This window comes from Gasterosteus aculeatus, chromosome 5 (assembly GCF_964276395.1).
Source record: "Gasterosteus aculeatus chromosome 5, fGasAcu3.hap1.1, whole genome shotgun sequence".
In the NCBI taxonomy this organism is placed as follows: Eukaryota; Metazoa; Chordata; class Actinopteri; order Perciformes; family Gasterosteidae; genus Gasterosteus; species Gasterosteus aculeatus.
In genome coordinates, this window is record NC_135692.1 from 1724510 (window position 1) to 1739509 (window position 15000).

At 40.9% G+C, this 15000-nt stretch overlaps 32 non-coding genes across 32 annotated transcripts; all 32 read left to right on the forward strand.

Moving 5' to 3' along the window:
• The first annotated feature begins 103 nt into the window (after positions 1-103).
• On the forward strand, positions 104-185 carry trnas-aga (transfer RNA serine (anticodon AGA)). The gene has a single exon. It is a non-coding gene; the product is annotated as a tRNA-Ser (tRNA).
• Positions 186-1124: 939 nt separating this feature from the next.
• On the forward strand, positions 1125-1196 carry trnaa-ugc (transfer RNA alanine (anticodon UGC)). Its single transcript has one exon. It is a non-coding gene; the product is annotated as a tRNA-Ala (tRNA).
• Positions 1197-1477: 281 nt separating this feature from the next.
• trnas-aga (transfer RNA serine (anticodon AGA)) lies at positions 1478-1559 on the forward strand. The gene has a single exon. It is a non-coding gene; the product is annotated as a tRNA-Ser (tRNA).
• Positions 1560-1814: 255 nt separating this feature from the next.
• Positions 1815-1886, forward strand: trnaa-ugc (transfer RNA alanine (anticodon UGC)). Its single transcript has one exon. It is a non-coding gene; the product is annotated as a tRNA-Ala (tRNA).
• Positions 1887-2460: 574 nt separating this feature from the next.
• trnaa-agc (transfer RNA alanine (anticodon AGC)) lies at positions 2461-2532 on the forward strand. Its single transcript has one exon. It is a non-coding gene; the product is annotated as a tRNA-Ala (tRNA).
• Positions 2533-2813: 281 nt separating this feature from the next.
• Positions 2814-2895, forward strand: trnas-aga (transfer RNA serine (anticodon AGA)). Its single transcript has one exon. It is a non-coding gene; the product is annotated as a tRNA-Ser (tRNA).
• A 251-nt stretch (positions 2896-3146) lies between these two features.
• Positions 3147-3218, forward strand: trnaa-ugc (transfer RNA alanine (anticodon UGC)). The gene has a single exon. It is a non-coding gene; the product is annotated as a tRNA-Ala (tRNA).
• A 577-nt stretch (positions 3219-3795) lies between these two features.
• Positions 3796-3867, forward strand: trnaa-agc (transfer RNA alanine (anticodon AGC)). The gene has a single exon. It is a non-coding gene; the product is annotated as a tRNA-Ala (tRNA).
• A 578-nt stretch (positions 3868-4445) lies between these two features.
• trnaa-ugc (transfer RNA alanine (anticodon UGC)) lies at positions 4446-4517 on the forward strand. The gene has a single exon. It is a non-coding gene; the product is annotated as a tRNA-Ala (tRNA).
• A 578-nt stretch (positions 4518-5095) lies between these two features.
• trnaa-agc (transfer RNA alanine (anticodon AGC)) lies at positions 5096-5167 on the forward strand. Its single transcript has one exon. It is a non-coding gene; the product is annotated as a tRNA-Ala (tRNA).
• A 578-nt stretch (positions 5168-5745) lies between these two features.
• Positions 5746-5817, forward strand: trnaa-agc (transfer RNA alanine (anticodon AGC)). Its single transcript has one exon. It is a non-coding gene; the product is annotated as a tRNA-Ala (tRNA).
• Positions 5818-6395: 578 nt separating this feature from the next.
• Positions 6396-6467, forward strand: trnaa-agc (transfer RNA alanine (anticodon AGC)). The gene has a single exon. It is a non-coding gene; the product is annotated as a tRNA-Ala (tRNA).
• A 241-nt stretch (positions 6468-6708) lies between these two features.
• trnas-aga (transfer RNA serine (anticodon AGA)) lies at positions 6709-6790 on the forward strand. The gene has a single exon. It is a non-coding gene; the product is annotated as a tRNA-Ser (tRNA).
• A 255-nt stretch (positions 6791-7045) lies between these two features.
• Positions 7046-7117, forward strand: trnaa-agc (transfer RNA alanine (anticodon AGC)). The gene has a single exon. It is a non-coding gene; the product is annotated as a tRNA-Ala (tRNA).
• A 282-nt stretch (positions 7118-7399) lies between these two features.
• Positions 7400-7481, forward strand: trnas-aga (transfer RNA serine (anticodon AGA)). The gene has a single exon. It is a non-coding gene; the product is annotated as a tRNA-Ser (tRNA).
• Positions 7482-7736: 255 nt separating this feature from the next.
• Positions 7737-7808, forward strand: trnaa-agc (transfer RNA alanine (anticodon AGC)). Its single transcript has one exon. It is a non-coding gene; the product is annotated as a tRNA-Ala (tRNA).
• A 578-nt stretch (positions 7809-8386) lies between these two features.
• Positions 8387-8458, forward strand: trnaa-agc (transfer RNA alanine (anticodon AGC)). Its single transcript has one exon. It is a non-coding gene; the product is annotated as a tRNA-Ala (tRNA).
• Positions 8459-9048: 590 nt separating this feature from the next.
• trnas-aga (transfer RNA serine (anticodon AGA)) lies at positions 9049-9130 on the forward strand. The gene has a single exon. It is a non-coding gene; the product is annotated as a tRNA-Ser (tRNA).
• A 251-nt stretch (positions 9131-9381) lies between these two features.
• trnaa-agc (transfer RNA alanine (anticodon AGC)) lies at positions 9382-9453 on the forward strand. The gene has a single exon. It is a non-coding gene; the product is annotated as a tRNA-Ala (tRNA).
• A 281-nt stretch (positions 9454-9734) lies between these two features.
• Positions 9735-9816, forward strand: trnas-aga (transfer RNA serine (anticodon AGA)). Its single transcript has one exon. It is a non-coding gene; the product is annotated as a tRNA-Ser (tRNA).
• A 255-nt stretch (positions 9817-10071) lies between these two features.
• On the forward strand, positions 10072-10143 carry trnaa-ugc (transfer RNA alanine (anticodon UGC)). The gene has a single exon. It is a non-coding gene; the product is annotated as a tRNA-Ala (tRNA).
• Positions 10144-10384: 241 nt separating this feature from the next.
• trnas-aga (transfer RNA serine (anticodon AGA)) lies at positions 10385-10466 on the forward strand. The gene has a single exon. It is a non-coding gene; the product is annotated as a tRNA-Ser (tRNA).
• Positions 10467-10721: 255 nt separating this feature from the next.
• Positions 10722-10793, forward strand: trnaa-agc (transfer RNA alanine (anticodon AGC)). The gene has a single exon. It is a non-coding gene; the product is annotated as a tRNA-Ala (tRNA).
• Positions 10794-11371: 578 nt separating this feature from the next.
• Positions 11372-11443, forward strand: trnaa-agc (transfer RNA alanine (anticodon AGC)). Its single transcript has one exon. It is a non-coding gene; the product is annotated as a tRNA-Ala (tRNA).
• A 590-nt stretch (positions 11444-12033) lies between these two features.
• Positions 12034-12115, forward strand: trnas-aga (transfer RNA serine (anticodon AGA)). The gene has a single exon. It is a non-coding gene; the product is annotated as a tRNA-Ser (tRNA).
• Positions 12116-12366: 251 nt separating this feature from the next.
• On the forward strand, positions 12367-12438 carry trnaa-agc (transfer RNA alanine (anticodon AGC)). The gene has a single exon. It is a non-coding gene; the product is annotated as a tRNA-Ala (tRNA).
• A 578-nt stretch (positions 12439-13016) lies between these two features.
• Positions 13017-13088, forward strand: trnaa-agc (transfer RNA alanine (anticodon AGC)). Its single transcript has one exon. It is a non-coding gene; the product is annotated as a tRNA-Ala (tRNA).
• Positions 13089-13370: 282 nt separating this feature from the next.
• On the forward strand, positions 13371-13452 carry trnas-aga (transfer RNA serine (anticodon AGA)). The gene has a single exon. It is a non-coding gene; the product is annotated as a tRNA-Ser (tRNA).
• A 267-nt stretch (positions 13453-13719) lies between these two features.
• Positions 13720-13801, forward strand: trnas-aga (transfer RNA serine (anticodon AGA)). The gene has a single exon. It is a non-coding gene; the product is annotated as a tRNA-Ser (tRNA).
• Positions 13802-14052: 251 nt separating this feature from the next.
• trnaa-agc (transfer RNA alanine (anticodon AGC)) lies at positions 14053-14124 on the forward strand. The gene has a single exon. It is a non-coding gene; the product is annotated as a tRNA-Ala (tRNA).
• Positions 14125-14405: 281 nt separating this feature from the next.
• trnas-aga (transfer RNA serine (anticodon AGA)) lies at positions 14406-14487 on the forward strand. The gene has a single exon. It is a non-coding gene; the product is annotated as a tRNA-Ser (tRNA).
• A 251-nt stretch (positions 14488-14738) lies between these two features.
• On the forward strand, positions 14739-14810 carry trnaa-ugc (transfer RNA alanine (anticodon UGC)). Its single transcript has one exon. It is a non-coding gene; the product is annotated as a tRNA-Ala (tRNA).
• The last annotated feature ends 190 nt before the right edge of the window (positions 14811-15000 follow it).

Below are 15000 nucleotides of genomic sequence, written 5' to 3' on the forward strand. Positions count from 1 at the left end.
ACCTTATTATGTGTGTTCCAGAATTATTCACATGGCAGTCTTTATATACGCCACTTAGCCAGTGTCTGATATTGGCAAAAGTCAATTTATCCAGTTTTTATGCGTTGTTGTGGCCGAGAGGTTAAGGCGATGGACTAGAAATCCATTGGGGTCTCCCCGCGCAGGTTCGAGTCCTGCCAGCAACGAAGTTGACTGTAGAGCTTTCTGGTCCCACCGCAGAGTCATTTTTTCATATTCATACCTTAACGTGTGCAGTCCCACTTTGAAACTCCAAATTCACATGGATTTTTATTTAAAGTGATGCATTCAGTCTTCCCAAGTTAGCTTTTTGCCAGTCATAGTAGGTTTTCCCTTGGAAACGTCTCCATTCATTGTTTTTTTCTCACACTTCTTCCTTTATATACGCAAAAACAAAGTAATTTTTGGCAGTTGTGCAGGGGGTTTAGCTCAGTGGTTGAGCGCATGCTTTGCATGTATGAGGTCCTGGGTTCAATCCCCGGCATCTCCATTAGATATTATGCGCAAATTTAAAAGGTTTTCAGGTAAGTCGTGGGGAAATGTCATGATAAGAGGAGCCATCAAATATACCGTCCAACAAGGGAAAAAAGCACCAACGGTAATTTACCTAGTAAAAACCAAACCCTTACCTTATTATGTGTGTTCCAGAATTATTCACATGGCAGTCTTTATATACGCCACTTCCAGAATTATTCACATGGCAGTCTTTATATACGCCACTTAGCCAGTGTCTGATATTGGCAAAAGTCAATTTATACAGTTTTTATGCGTTGTTGTGGCCGAGAGGTTAAGGCGATTGACTAGAAATCCATTGGGGTCTCCCCGCGCAGGTTCGAGTCCTGCCAGCAACGAAGTTGACTGCAGAGCTTTCTGGTCCCACCGCAGAGTCATTTTTTGATATTCATACCTTAACGTGTGCAGTCCCACTTTGAAACTCCAAATTCACAAGGATTTTTATTTAAAGTGATGCATTCAGTCTTCCCAAGTTAGCTTTTCTTAGGTTTTCTTAGTTAGGTTTTCCCTTGGAAACGTCTCCATTCATTGTTTTTTACTCACACTTCTTCCTTTATATACGCAAAAACAAAGTAATTTTTGGAATTTGTGCAGGGGATGTAGCTCAGTGGTAGAGCGCATGCTTTGCATGTATGAGGTCCTGGGTTCAATCCCCAGCATCTCCATTAGATATTATGCGCAAATTTAAAAGGTTTTCAGGTAAGTCGTGGGGAAATGTCATGATAAGAGGAGCCATCAAATATACCGTCCAACAAGGGAAAAAAGCACCAACGGTAATTTAGCAAGTAAAAACCACACCCTTACCTTATTATGTGTGTTCCAGAATTATTCACATGGCAGTCTTTATATACGCCACTTCCAGAATTATTCACATGGCAGTCTTTGTATAAGCCACTTAGCCAGTGTCTGATATTAGCAAAATTCAATTTATTTTTAGTTTTTACTTGTTGTTGTGGCCGAGAGGTTAAGGCGATGGACTAGAAATCCATTGGGGTCTCCCCGCGCAGGTTCGAGTCCTGCCAGCAACGAAGTTGACTGTAGAGCTTTCTGGTCCCACCGCAGAGTCATTTTTTCATATTCATACCTTAACGTGTGCAGTCCCACTTTGAAACTCCAAATTCACAAGGATTTTTATTTAAAGTGATGCATTCAGTCTTCCCAAGTTAGCTTTTCTTAGGTTTTCTTAGTTAGGTTTTCCCTTGGAAACGTCTCCATTCATTGTTTTTTACTCACACTTCTTCCTTTATATACGCGAAAACAAAGTAACTTTTGGCAGTTGTGCAGGGGATGTAGCTCTGTGGTAGAGCGCATGCTTTGCATGTATGAGGTCCTGGGTTCAATCCCCAGCATCTCCATTAGATATTATGCGCAAATTTAATAAGTGTTTCAGGTAAGTCGTGGGGAAATGTCATGATAAGAGGAGCCATCAAATATACCGTCCAACAAGGAAAAAAAGCACCAACGGTAATTTACCAAGTAAAAACCACACCCTTACCTTATTATGTGTGTTCCAGAATTATTCACATGGCAGTCTTTATATACGCCACTTAGCCAGTGTCTGATATTGGCAAAAGTCAATTTATACAGTTTTTATGGGTTGTTGTGGCCGAGAGGTTAAGGCGATTGACTAGAAATCCATTGGGGTCTCCCCGCGCAGGTTCGAGTCCTGCCAGCAACGAAGTTGACTGTAGAGCTTTCTGGTCCCACCGCAGAGTCATTTTTTGATATTCATACCTTAACGTGTGCAGTCCCACTTTGAAACTCCAAATTCACAAGGATTTTTATTTAAAGTGATGCATTCAGTCTTCCCAAGTTAGCTTTTTGCCAGTCATAGTAGGTTTTCCCTTGGAAACGTCTCCATTCATTGTTTTTTTCTCACACTTCTTCCTTTATATACGCAAAAACAAAGTAATTTTTGGAATTTGTGCAGGGGATGTAGCTCAGTGGTAGAGCGCATGCTTAGCATGTATGAGGTCCTGGGTTCAATCCCCGGCATCTCCATTAGATATTATGCGCAAATTTAAAAGGTTTTCAGGTAAGTCGTGGGGAAATGTCATGATAAGAGGAGCCATCAAATATACCGTCCAACAAGGGAAAAAAGCACCAACGGTAATTTACCAAGTAAAAACCACACCCTTACCTTATTATGTGTGTTCCAGAATTATTCACATGGCAGTTTTTATATACGCCACTTCCAGAATTATTCACATGGCAGTCTTTGTATAAGCCACTTAGCCAGTGTCTGATATTAGCAAAATTCAATTTATTTTTAGTTTTTATGTGTTGTTGTGGCCGAGAGGTTAAGGCGATGGACTAGAAATCCATTGGGGTCTCCCCGCGCAGGTTCGAGTCCTGCCAGCAACGAAGTTGACTGTAGAGCTTTCTGGTCCCACCGCAGAGTCATTTTTTGATATTCATACCTTAACGTGTGCAGTCCCACTTTGAAACTCCAAATTCACAAGGATTTTTATTTAAAGTGATGCATTCAGTCTTCCCAAGTTAGCTTTTTGCCAGTCATAGTAGGTTTTCCCTTGGAAACGTCTCCATTCATTGTTTTTTTCTCACACTTCTTCCTTTATATACGCAAAAACAAAGTAATTTTTGGAATTTGTGCAGGGGATGTAGCTCAGTGGTAGAGCGCATGCTTTGCATGTATGAGGTCCTGGGTTCAATCCCCAGCATCTCCATTAGACATTATGCGCAAATTTAAAAGGTTTTCAGGTAAGTCGTGGGGAAATGTCATGATAAGAGGAGCCATCAAATATACCGTCCAACAAGGGAAAAAAGCACCAACGGTAATTTACCAAGTAAAAACCACACCCTTACCTTATTATGTGTGTTCCAGAATTATTCACATGGCAGTCTTTATATACGCCACTTAGCCAGTGCCTGATATTGGCAAAAGTCAATTTATCCAGTTTTTATGCGTTGTTGTGGCCGAGAGGTCAAGGCGATGGACTAGAAATCCGTTGGGGTCTCCCCGCGCAGGTTCGAGTCCTGCCAGCAACGAAGTTGACTGTAGAGCTTTCTGGTCCCACCGCAGAGTCATTTTTTGATATTCATACCTTAACGTGTGCAGTCCCACTTTGAAACTCCAAATTCACAAGGATTTTTATTTAAAGTGATGCATTCAGTCTTCCCAAGTTAGCTTTTCTTAGGTTTTCTTAGTTAGGTTTTCCCTTGGAAACGTCTCCATTCATTGTTTTTTACTCACACTTCTTCCTTTATATACGCAAAAACAAAGTAATTTTTGGAATTTGTGCAGGGGATGTAGCTCAGTGGTAGAGCGCATGCTTAGCATGTATGAGGTCCTGGGTTCAATCCCCAGCATCTCCATTAGATATTATGCGCAAATTTAATAAGTGTTTCAGGTAAGTCGTGGGGAAATGTCATGATAAGAGGAGCCATCAAATATACCGTCCAACAAGGAAAAAAAGCACCAACGGTAATTTACCAAGTAAAAACCACACCCTTACCTTATTATGTGTGTTCCAGAATTATTCACATGGCAGTCTTTATATACGCCACTTAGCCAGTGTCTGATATTGGCAAAAGTCAATTTATACAGTTTTTATGCGTTGTTGTGGCCGAGAGGTTAAGGCGATTGACTAGAAATCCATTGGGGTCTCCCCGCGCAGGTTCGAGTCCTGCCAGCAACGAAGTTGACTGTAGAGCTTTCTGGTCCCACCGCAGAGTCATTTTTTGATATTCATACCTTAACGTGTGCAGTCCCACTTTGAAACTCCAAATTCACAAGGATTTTTATTTAAAGTGATGCATTCAGTCTTCCCAAGTTAGCTTTTCTTAGGTTTTCTTAGTTAGTTTTTCCCTTGGAAACGTCTCCATTCATTGTTTTTTACTCACACTTCTTCCTTTATATACGAGAAAACAAAGTAATTTTTGGCAGTTGTGCAGGGGATGTAGCTCAGTGGTAGAGCGCATGCTTTGCATGTATGAGGTCCTGGGTTCAATCCCCAGCATCTCCATTAGATATTATGCGCAAATTTAATAAGTGTTTCAGGTAAGTCGTGGGGAAATGTCATGATAAGAGGAGCCATCAAATATACCGTCCAACAAGGAAAAAAAGCACCAACGGTAATTTACCAAGTAAAAACCACACCCTTACCTTATTATGTGTGTTCCAGAATTATTCACATGGCAGTCTTTATATACGCCACTTAGCCAGTGTCTGATATTGGCAAAAGTCAATTTATCCAGTTTTTATGCGTTGTTGTGGCCGAGAGGTTAAGGCGATGGACTAGAAATCCGTTGGGGTCTCCCCGCGCAGGTTCGAGTCCTGCCAGCAACGAAGTTGACTGTAGAGCTTTCTGGTCCCACCGCAGAGTCATTTTTTGATATTCATACCTTAACGTGTGCAGTCCCACTTTGAAACTCCAAATTCACAAGGATTTTTATTTAAAGTGATGCATTCAGTCTTCCCAAGTTAGCTTTTCTTAGGTTTTCTTAGTTAGGTTTTCCCTTGGAAACGTCTCCATTCATTGTTTTTTACTCACACTTCTTCCTTTATATACGCAAAAACAAAGTAATTTTTGGAATTTGTGCAGGGGATGTAGCTCAGTGGTAGAGCGCATGCTTAGCATGTATGAGGTCCTGGGTTCAATCCCCAGCATCTCCATTAGATATTATGCGCAAATTTAATAAGTGTTTCAGGTAAGTCGTGGGGAAATGTCATGATAAGAGGAGCCATCAAATATACCGTCCAACAAGGAAAAAAAGCACCAACGGTAATTTACCAAGTAAAAACCACACCCTTACCTTATTATGTGTGTTCCAGAATTATTCACATGGCAGTCTTTATATACGCCACTTAGCCAGTGTCTGATATTGGCAAAAGTCAATTTATCCAGTTTTTATGCGTTGTTGTGGCCGAGAGGTTAAGGCGATGGACTAGAAATCCGTTGGGGTCTCCCCGCGCAGGTTCGAGTCCTGCCAGCAACGAAGTTGACTGTAGAGCTTTCTGGTCCCACCGCAGAGTCATTTTTTGATATTCATACCTTAACGTGTGCAGTCCCACTTTGAAACTCCAAATTCACAAGGATTTTTATTTAAAGTGATGCATTCAGTCTTCCCAAGTTAGCTTTTCTTAGGTTTTCTTAGTTAGGTTTTCCCTTGGAAACGTCTCCATTCATTGTTTTTTACTCACACTTCTTCCTTTATATACGCAAAAACAAAGTAATTTTTGGAATTTGTGCAGGGGATGTAGCTCAGTGGTAGAGCGCATGCTTAGCATGTATGAGGTCCTGGGTTCAATCCCCAGCATCTCCATTAGATATTATGCGCAAATTTAATAAGTGTTTCAGGTAAGTCGTGGGGAAATGTCATGATAAGAGGAGCCATCAAATATACCGTCCAACAAGGAAAAAAAGCACCAACGGTAATTTACCAAGTAAAAACCACACCCTTACCTTATTATGTGTGTTCCAGAATTATTCACATGGCAGTCTTTATATACGCCACTTAGCCAGTGTCTGATATTGGCAAAAGTCAATTTATACAGTTTTTATGCGTTGTTGTGGCCGAGAGGTTAAGGCGATTGACTAGAAATCCATTGGGGTCTCCCCGCGCAGGTTCGAGTCCTGCCAGCAACGAAGTTGACTGCAGAGCTTTCTGGTCCCACCGCAGAGTCATTTTTTGATATTCATACCTTAACGTGTGCAGTCCCACTTTGAAACTCCAAATTCACAAGGATTTTTATTTAAAGTGATGCATTCAGTCTTCCCAAGTTAGCTTTTCTTAGGTTTTCTTAGTTAGGTTTTCCCTTGGAAACGTCTCCATTCATTGTTTTTTACTCACACTTCTTCCTTTATATACGCAAAAACAAAGTAATTTTTGGAATTTGTGCAGGGGATGTAGCTCAGTGGTAGAGCGCATGCTTAGCATGTATGAGGTCCTGGGTTCAATCCCCAGCATCTCCATTAGATATTATGCGCAAATTTAATAAGTGTTTCAGGTAAGTCGTGGGGAAATGTCATGATAAGAGGAGCCATCAAATATACCGTCCAACAAGGAAAAAAAGCACCAACGGTAATTTACCAAGTAAAAACCACACCCTTACCTTATTATGTGTGTTCCAGAATTATTCACATGGCAGTCTTTATATACGCCACTTAGCCAGTGTCTGATATTGGCAAAAGTCAATTTATCCAGTTTTTATGCGTTGTTGTGGCCGAGAGGTTAAGGCGATGGACTAGAAATCCATTGGGGTCTCCCCGCGCAGGTTCGAGTCCTGCCAGCAACGAAGTTGACTGTAGAGCTTTCTGGTCCCACCGCAGAGTCATTTTTTGATATTCATACCTTAACGTGTGCAGTCCCACTTTGAAACTCCAAATTCACAAGGGTTTTTATTTAAAGTGATGCATTCAGTCTTCCCAAGTTAGCTTTTCTTAGGTTTTCTTAGTTAGGTTTTCCCTTGGAAACGTCTCCATTCATTGTTTTTTACTCACACTTCTTCCTTTATATACGCAAAAACAAAGTAATTTTTGGAATTTGTGCAGGGGATGTAGCTCAGTGGTAGAGCGCATGCTTAGCATGTATGAGGTCCTGGGTTCAATCCCCAGCATCTCCATTAGATATTATGCGCAAATTTAATAAGTGTTTCAGGTAAGTCGTGGGGAAATGTCATGATAAGAGGAGCCATCAAATATACCGTCCAACAAGGAAAAAAAGCACCAACGGTAATTTACCAAGTAAAAACCACACCCTTACCTTATTATGTGTGTTCCAGAATTATTCACATGGCAGTTTTTATATACGCCACTTCCAGAATTATTCACATGGCAGTCTTTGTATAAGCCACTTAGCCAGTGTCTGATATTAGCAAGATTCAATTTATTTTTAGTTTTTATGTGTTGTTGTGGCCGAGAGGTTAAGGCGATGGACTAGAAATCCATTGGGGTCTCCCCGCGCAGGTTCGAGTCCTGCCAGCAACGAAGTTGACTGCAGAGCTTTCTGGTCCCACCGCAGAGTCATTTTTTGATATTCATACCTTAACGTGTGCAGTCCCACTTTGAAACTCCAAATTCACAAGGATTTTTATTTAAAGTGATGCATTCAGTCTTCCCAAGTTAGCTTTTCTTAGGTTTTCTTAGTTAGGTTTTCCCTTGGAAACGTCTCCATTCATTGTTTTTTACTCACACTTCTTCCTTTATATACGCAAAAACAAAGTAATTTTGGGAATTTGTGCAGGGGATGTAGCTCAGTGGTAGAGCGCATGCTTAGCATGTATGAGGTCCTGGGTTCAATCCCCAGCATCTCCATTAGATATTATGCGCAAATTTAATAAGTGTTTCAGGTAAGTCGTGGGGAAATGTCATGATAAGAGGAGCCATCAAATATACCGTCCAACAAGGAAAAAAAGCACCAACGGTAATTTACCAAGTAAAAACCACACCCTTACCTTATTATGTGTGTTCCAGAATTATTCACATGGCAGTCTTTATATACGCCACTTAGCCAGTGTCTGATATTGGCAAAAGTCAATTTATACAGTTTTTATGCGTTGTTGTGGCCGAGAGGTTAAGGCGATTGACTAGAAATCCATTGGGGTCTCCCCGCGCAGGTTCGAGTCCTGCCAGCAACGAAGTTGACTGCAGAGCTTTCTGGTCCCACCGCAGAGTCATTTTTTGATATTCATACCTTAACGTGTGCAGTCCCACTTTGAAACTCCAAATTCACAAGGATTTTTATTTAAAGTGATGCATTCAGTCTTCCCAAGTTAGCTTTTCTTAGGTTTTCTTAGTTAGGTTTTCCCTTGGAAACGTCTCCATTCATTGTTTTTTACTCACACTTCTTCCTTTATATACGCAAAAACAAAGTAATTTTTGGAATTTGTGCAGGGGATGTAGCTCAGTGGTAGAGCGCATGCTTAGCATGTATGAGGTCCTGGGTTCAATCCCCAGCATCTCCATTAGATATTATGCGCAAATTTAATAAGTGTTTCAGGTAAGTCGTGGGGAAATGTCATGATAAGAGGAGCCATCAAATATACCGTCCAACAAGGAAAAAAAGCACCAACGGTAATTTACCAAGTAAAAACCACACCCTTACCTTATTATGTGTGTTCCAGAATTATTCACATGGCAGTCTTTATATACGCCACTTAGCCAGTGTCTGATATTGGCAAAAGTCAATTTATACAGTTTTTATGCGTTGTTGTGGCCGAGAGGTTAAGGCGATTGACTAGAAATCCATTGGGGTCTCCCCGCGCAGGTTCGAGTCCTGCCAGCAACGAAGTTGACTGCAGAGCTTTCTGGTCCCACCGCAGAGTCATTTTTTGATATTCATACCTTAACGTGTGCAGTCCCACTTTGAAACTCCAAATTCACAAGGATTTTTATTTAAAGTGATGCATTCAGTCTTCCCAAGTTAGCTTTTTGCCAGTCATAGTAGGTTTTCCCTTGTATTCACTTCAAGAATTATTCACATGGCAGTCTTTGAATAAGCCACTTAGCCAGTGTCTGATATTAGCAAAATTCAATTTATTTTTAGTTTTTATGTGTTGTTGTGGCCGAGAGGTTAAGGCGATGGACTAGAAATCCATTGGGGTCTCCCCGCGCAGGTTCGAGTCCTGCCAGCAACGAAGTTGACTGTAGAGCTTTCTGGTCCCACCGCAGAGTCATTTTTTGATATTCATACCTTAACGTGTGCAGTCCCACTTTGAAACTCCAAATTCACAAGGATTTTTATTTAAAGTGATGCATTCAGTCTTCCCAAGTTAGCTTTTTGCCAGTCATAGTAGGTTTTCCCTTGGAAACGTCTCCATTCATTGTTTTTTTCTCACACTTCTTCCTTTATATACGAAAAAACAAAGTAATTTTTGGAATTTGTGCAGGGGATGTAGCTCAGTGGTAGAGCGCATGCTTAGCATGTATGAGGTCCTGGGTTCAATCCCCGGCATCTCCATTAGATATTATGCGCAAATTTAAAAGGTTTTCAGGTAAGTCGTGGGGAAATGTCATGATAAGAGGAGCCATCAAATATACCGTCCAACAAGGGAAAAAAGCACCAACGGTAATTTAGCAAGTAAAAACCACACCCTTACCTTATTATGTGTGTTCCAGAATTATTCACATGGCAGTCTTTATATACGCCACTTCCAGAATTATTCACATGGCAGTCTTTGTATAAGCCACTTAGCCAGTGTCTGATATTAGCAAAATTCAATTTATTTTTAGTTTTTACTTGTTGTTGTGGCCGAGAGGTTAAGGCGATGGACTAGAAATCCATTGGGGTCTCCCCGCGCAGGTTCGAGTCCTGCCAGCAACGAAGTTGACTGTAGAGCTTTCTGGTCCCACCGCAGAGTCATTTTTTCATATTCATACCTTAACGTGTGCAGTCCCACTTTGAAACTCCAAATTCACAAGGATTTTTATTTAAAGTGATGCATTCAGTCTTCCCAAGTTAGCTTTTCTTAGGTTTTCTTAGTTAGGTTTTCCCTTGGAAACGTCTCCATTCATTGTTTTTTACTCACACTTCTTCCTTTATATACGCGAAAACAAAGTAATTTTTGGCAGTTGTGCAGGGGATGTAGCTCTGTGGTAGAGCGCATGCTTTGCATGTATGAGGTCCTGGGTTCAATCCCCAGCATCTCCATTAGATATTATGCGCAAATTTAATAAGTGTTTCAGGTAAGTCGTGGGGAAATGTCATGATAAGAGGAGCCATCAAATATACCGTCCAACAAGGAAAAAAAGCACCAACGGTAATTTACCAAGTAAAAACCACACCCTTACTTTATTATGTGTGTTCCAGAATTATTCACATGGCAGTCTTTATATACGCCACTTAGCCAGTGTCTGATATTGGCAAAAGTCAATTTATCCAGTTTTTATGCGTTGTTGTGGCCGAGAGGTTAAGGCGATGGACTAGAAATCCATTGGGGTCTCCCCGCGCAGGTTCGAGTCCTGCCAGCAACGAAGTTGACTGTAGAGCTTTCTGGTCCCACCGCAGAGTCATTTTTTGATATTCATACCTTAACGTGTGCAGTCCCACTTTGAAACTCCAAATTCACAAGGGTTTTTATTTAAAGTGATGCATTCAGTCTTCCCAAGTTAGCTTTTCTTAGGTTTTCTTAGTTAGGTTTTCCCTTGGAAACGTCTCCATTCATTGTTTTTTACTCACACTTCTTCCTTTATATACGAAAAAACAAAGTAATTTTTGGAATTTGTGCAGGGGATGTAGCTCAGTGGTAGAGCGCATGCTTAGCATGTATGAGGTCCTGGGTTCAATCCCCAGCATCTCCATTAGATATTATGCGCAAATTTAATAAGTGTTTCAGGTAAGTCGTGGGGAAATGTCATGATAAGAGGAGCCATCAAATATACCGTCCAACAAGGAAAAAAAGCACCAACGGTAATTTACCAAGTAAAAACCACACCCTTACCTTATTATGTGTGTTCCAGAATTATTCACATGGCAGTCTTTATATACGCCACTTAGCCAGTGTCTGATATTGGCAAAAGTCAATTTATACAGTTTTTATGCGTTGTTGTGGCCGAGAGGTTAAGGCGATTGACTAGAAATCCATTGGGGTCTCCCCGCGCAGGTTCGAGTCCTGCCAGCAACGAAGTTGACTGCAGAGCTTTCTGGTCCCACCGCAGAGTCATTTTTTGATATTCATACCTTAACGTGTGCAGTCCCACTTTGAAACTCCAAATTCACAAGGATTTTTATTTAAAGTGATGCATTCAGTCTTCCCAAGTTAGCTTTTCTTAGGTTTTCTTAGTTAGGTTTTCCCTTGGAAACGTCTCCATTCATTGTTTTTTACTCACACTTCTTCCTTTATATACGCAAAAACAAAGTAATTTTTGGAATTTGTGCAGGGGATGTAGCTCAGTGGTAGAGCGCATGCTTAGCATGTATGAGGTCCTGGGTTCAATCCCCAGCATCTCCATTAGATATTATGCGCAAATTTAATAAGTGTTTCAGGTAAGTCGTGGGGAAATGTCATGATAAGAGGAGCCATCAAATATACCGTCCAACAAGGAAAAAAAGCACCAACGGTAATTTACCAAGTAAAAACCACACCCTTACCTTATTATGTGTGTTCCAGAATTATTCACATGGCAGTCTTTATATACGCCACTTAGCCAGTGTCTGATATTGGCAAAAGTCAATTTATACAGTTTTTATGCGTTGTTGTGGCCGAGAGGTTAAGGCGATTGACTAGAAATCCATTGGGGTCTCCCCGCGCAGGTTCGAGTCCTGCCAGCAACGAAGTTGACTGCAGAGCTTTCTGGTCCCACCGCAGAGTCATTTTTTGATATTCATACCTTAACGTGTGCAGTCCCACTTTGAAACTCCAAATTCACAAGGATTTTTATTTAAAGTGATGCATTCAGTCTTCCCAAGTTAGCTTTTTGCCAGTCATAGTAGGTTTTCCCTTGTATTCACTTCAAGAATTATTCACATGGCAGTCTTTGAATAAGCCACTTAGCCAGTGTCTGATATTAGCAAAATTCAATTTATTTTTAGTTTTTATGTGTTGTTGTGGCCGAGAGGTTAAGGCGATGGACTAGAAATCCATTGGGGTCTCCCCGCGCAGGTTCGAGTCCTGCCAGCAACGAAGTTGACTGTAGAGCTTTCTGGTCCCACCGCAGAGTCATTTTTTGATATTCATACCTTAACGTGTGCAGTCCCACTTTGAAACTCCAAATTCACAAGGATTTTTATTTAAAGTGATGCATTCAGTCTTCCCAAGTTAGCTTTTTGCCAGTCATAGTAGGTTTTCCCTTGGAAACGTCTCCATTCATTGTTTTTTTCTCACACTTCTTCCTTTATATACGAAAAAACAAAGTAATTTTTGGAATTTGTGCAGGGGATGTAGCTCAGTGGTAGAGCGCATGCTTAGCATGTATGAGGTCCTGGGTTCAATCCCCAGCATCTCCATTAGATATTATGCGCAAATTTAATAAGTGTTTCAGGTAAGTCGTGGGGAAATGTCATGATAAGAGGAGCCATCAAATATACCGTCCAACAAGGAAAAAAAGCACCAACGGTAATTTACCAAGTAAAAACCACACCCTTACCTTATTATGTGTGTTCCAGAATTATTCACATGGCAGTCTTTATATACGCCACTTAGCCAGTGTCTGATATTGGCAAAAGTCAATTTATCCGGTTTTTATGCGTTGTTGTGGCCGAGAGGTTAAGGCGATGGACTAGAAATCCGTTGGGGTCTCCCCGCGCAGGTTCGAGTCCTGCCAGCAACGAAGTTGACTGTAGAGCTTTCTGGTCCCACCGCAGAGTCATTTTTTGATATTCATACCTTAACGTGTGCAGTCCCACTTTGAAACTCCAAATTCACAAGGATTTTTATTTAAAGTGATGCATTCAGTCTTCCCAAGTTAGCTTTTCTTAGGTTTTCTTAGTTAGGTTTTCCCTTGGAAACGTCTCCATTCATTGTTTTTTACTCACACTTCTTCCTTTATATACGCAAAAACAAAGTAATTTTTGGAATTTGTGCAGGGGATGTAGCTCAGTGGTAGAGCGCATGCTTAGCATGTATGAGGTCCTGGGTTCAATCCCCAGCATCTCCATTAGATATTATGCGCAAATTTAATAAGTGTTTCAGGTAAGTCGTGGGGAAATGTCATGATAAGAGGAGCCATCAAATATACCGTCCAACAAGGAAAAAAAGCACCAACGGTAATTTACCAAGTAAAAACCACACCCTTACCTTATTATGTGTGTTCCAGAATTATTCACATGGCAGTTTTTATATACGCCACTTCCAGAATTATTCACATGGCAGTCTTTGTATAAGCCACTTAGCCAGTGTCTGATATTAGCAAGATTCAATTTATTTTTAGTTTTTATGTGTTGTTGTGGCCGAGAGGTTAAGGCGATGGACTAGAAATCCATTGGGGTCTCCCCGCGCAGGTTCGAGTCCTGCCAGCAACGAAGTTGACTGTAGAGCTTTCTGGTCCCACCGCAGAGTCATTTTTTGATATTCATACCTTAACGTGTGCAGTCCCACTTTGAAACTCCAAATTCACAAGGATTTTTATTTAAAGTGATGCATTCAGTCTTCCCAAGTTAGCTTTTTGCCAGTCATAGTAGGTTTTCCCTTGTATTCACTTCAAGAATTATTCACATGGCAGTCTTTGAATAAGCCACTTAGCCAGTGTCTGATATTAGCAAAATTCAATTTATTTTTAGTTTTTATGTGTTGTTGTGGCCGAGAGGTTAAGGCGATGGACTAGAAATCCATTGGGGTCTCCCCGCGCAGGTTCGAGTCCTGCCAGCAACGAAGTTGACTGTAGAGCTTTCTGGTCCCACCGCAGAGTCATTTTTTGATATTCATACCTTAACGTGTGCAGTCCCACTTTGAAACTCCAAATTCACAAGGATTTTTATTTAAAGTGATGCATTCAGTCTTCCCAAGTTAGCTTTTTGCCAGTCATAGTAGGTTTTCCCTTGGAAACGTCTCCATTCATTGTTTTTTTCTCACACTTCTTCCTTTATATACGAAAAAACAAAGTAATTTTTGGAATTTGTGCAGGGGATGTAGCTCAGTGGTAGAGCGCATGCTTAGCATGTATGAGGTCCTGGGTTCAATCCCCGGCATCTCCATTAGATATTATGCGCAAATTTAAAAGGTTTTCAGGTAAGTCGTGGGGAAATGTCATGATAAGAGGAGCCATCAAATATACCGTCCAACAAGGGAAAAAAGCACCAACGGTAATTTAGCAAGTAAAAACCACACCCTTACCTTATTATGTGTGTTCCAGAATTATTCACATGGCAGTCTTTATATACGCCACTTCCAGAATTATTCACATGGCAGTCTTTGTATAAGCCACTTAGCCAGTGTCTGATATTAGCAAAATTCAATTTATTTTTAGTTTTTATGTGTTGTTGTGGCCGAGAGGTTAAGGCGATGGACTAGAAATCCATTGGGGTCTCCCCGCGCAGGTTCGAGTCCTGCCAGCAACGAAGTTGACTGTAGAGCTTTCTGGTCCCACCGCAGAGTCATTCTTTGATATTCATACCTTAACGTGTGCAGTCCCACTTTGAAACTCCAAATTCACAAGGATTTTTATTTAAAGTGATGCATTCAGTCTTCCCAAGTTAGCTTTTTGCCAGTCATAGTAGGTTTTCCCTTGGAAACGTCTCCATTCATTGTTTTTTTCTCACACTTCTTCCTTTATATACGCAAAAACAAAGTAATTTTTGGAATTTGTGCAGGGGATGTAGCTCAGTGGTAGAGCGCATGCTTTGCATGTATGAGGTCCTGGGTTCAATCCCCAGCATCTCCATTAGACATTATGCGCAAATTTAAAAGGTTTTCAGGTAAGTCGTGGGGAAATGTCATGATAAGAGGAGCCATCAAATATACCGTCCAACAAGGAAAAAAAGCACCAACGGTAATTTACCAAGTAAAAACCACACCCTTACTTTATTATGTGTGTTCCAGAATTATTCACATGGCAGTCTTTATATACGCCA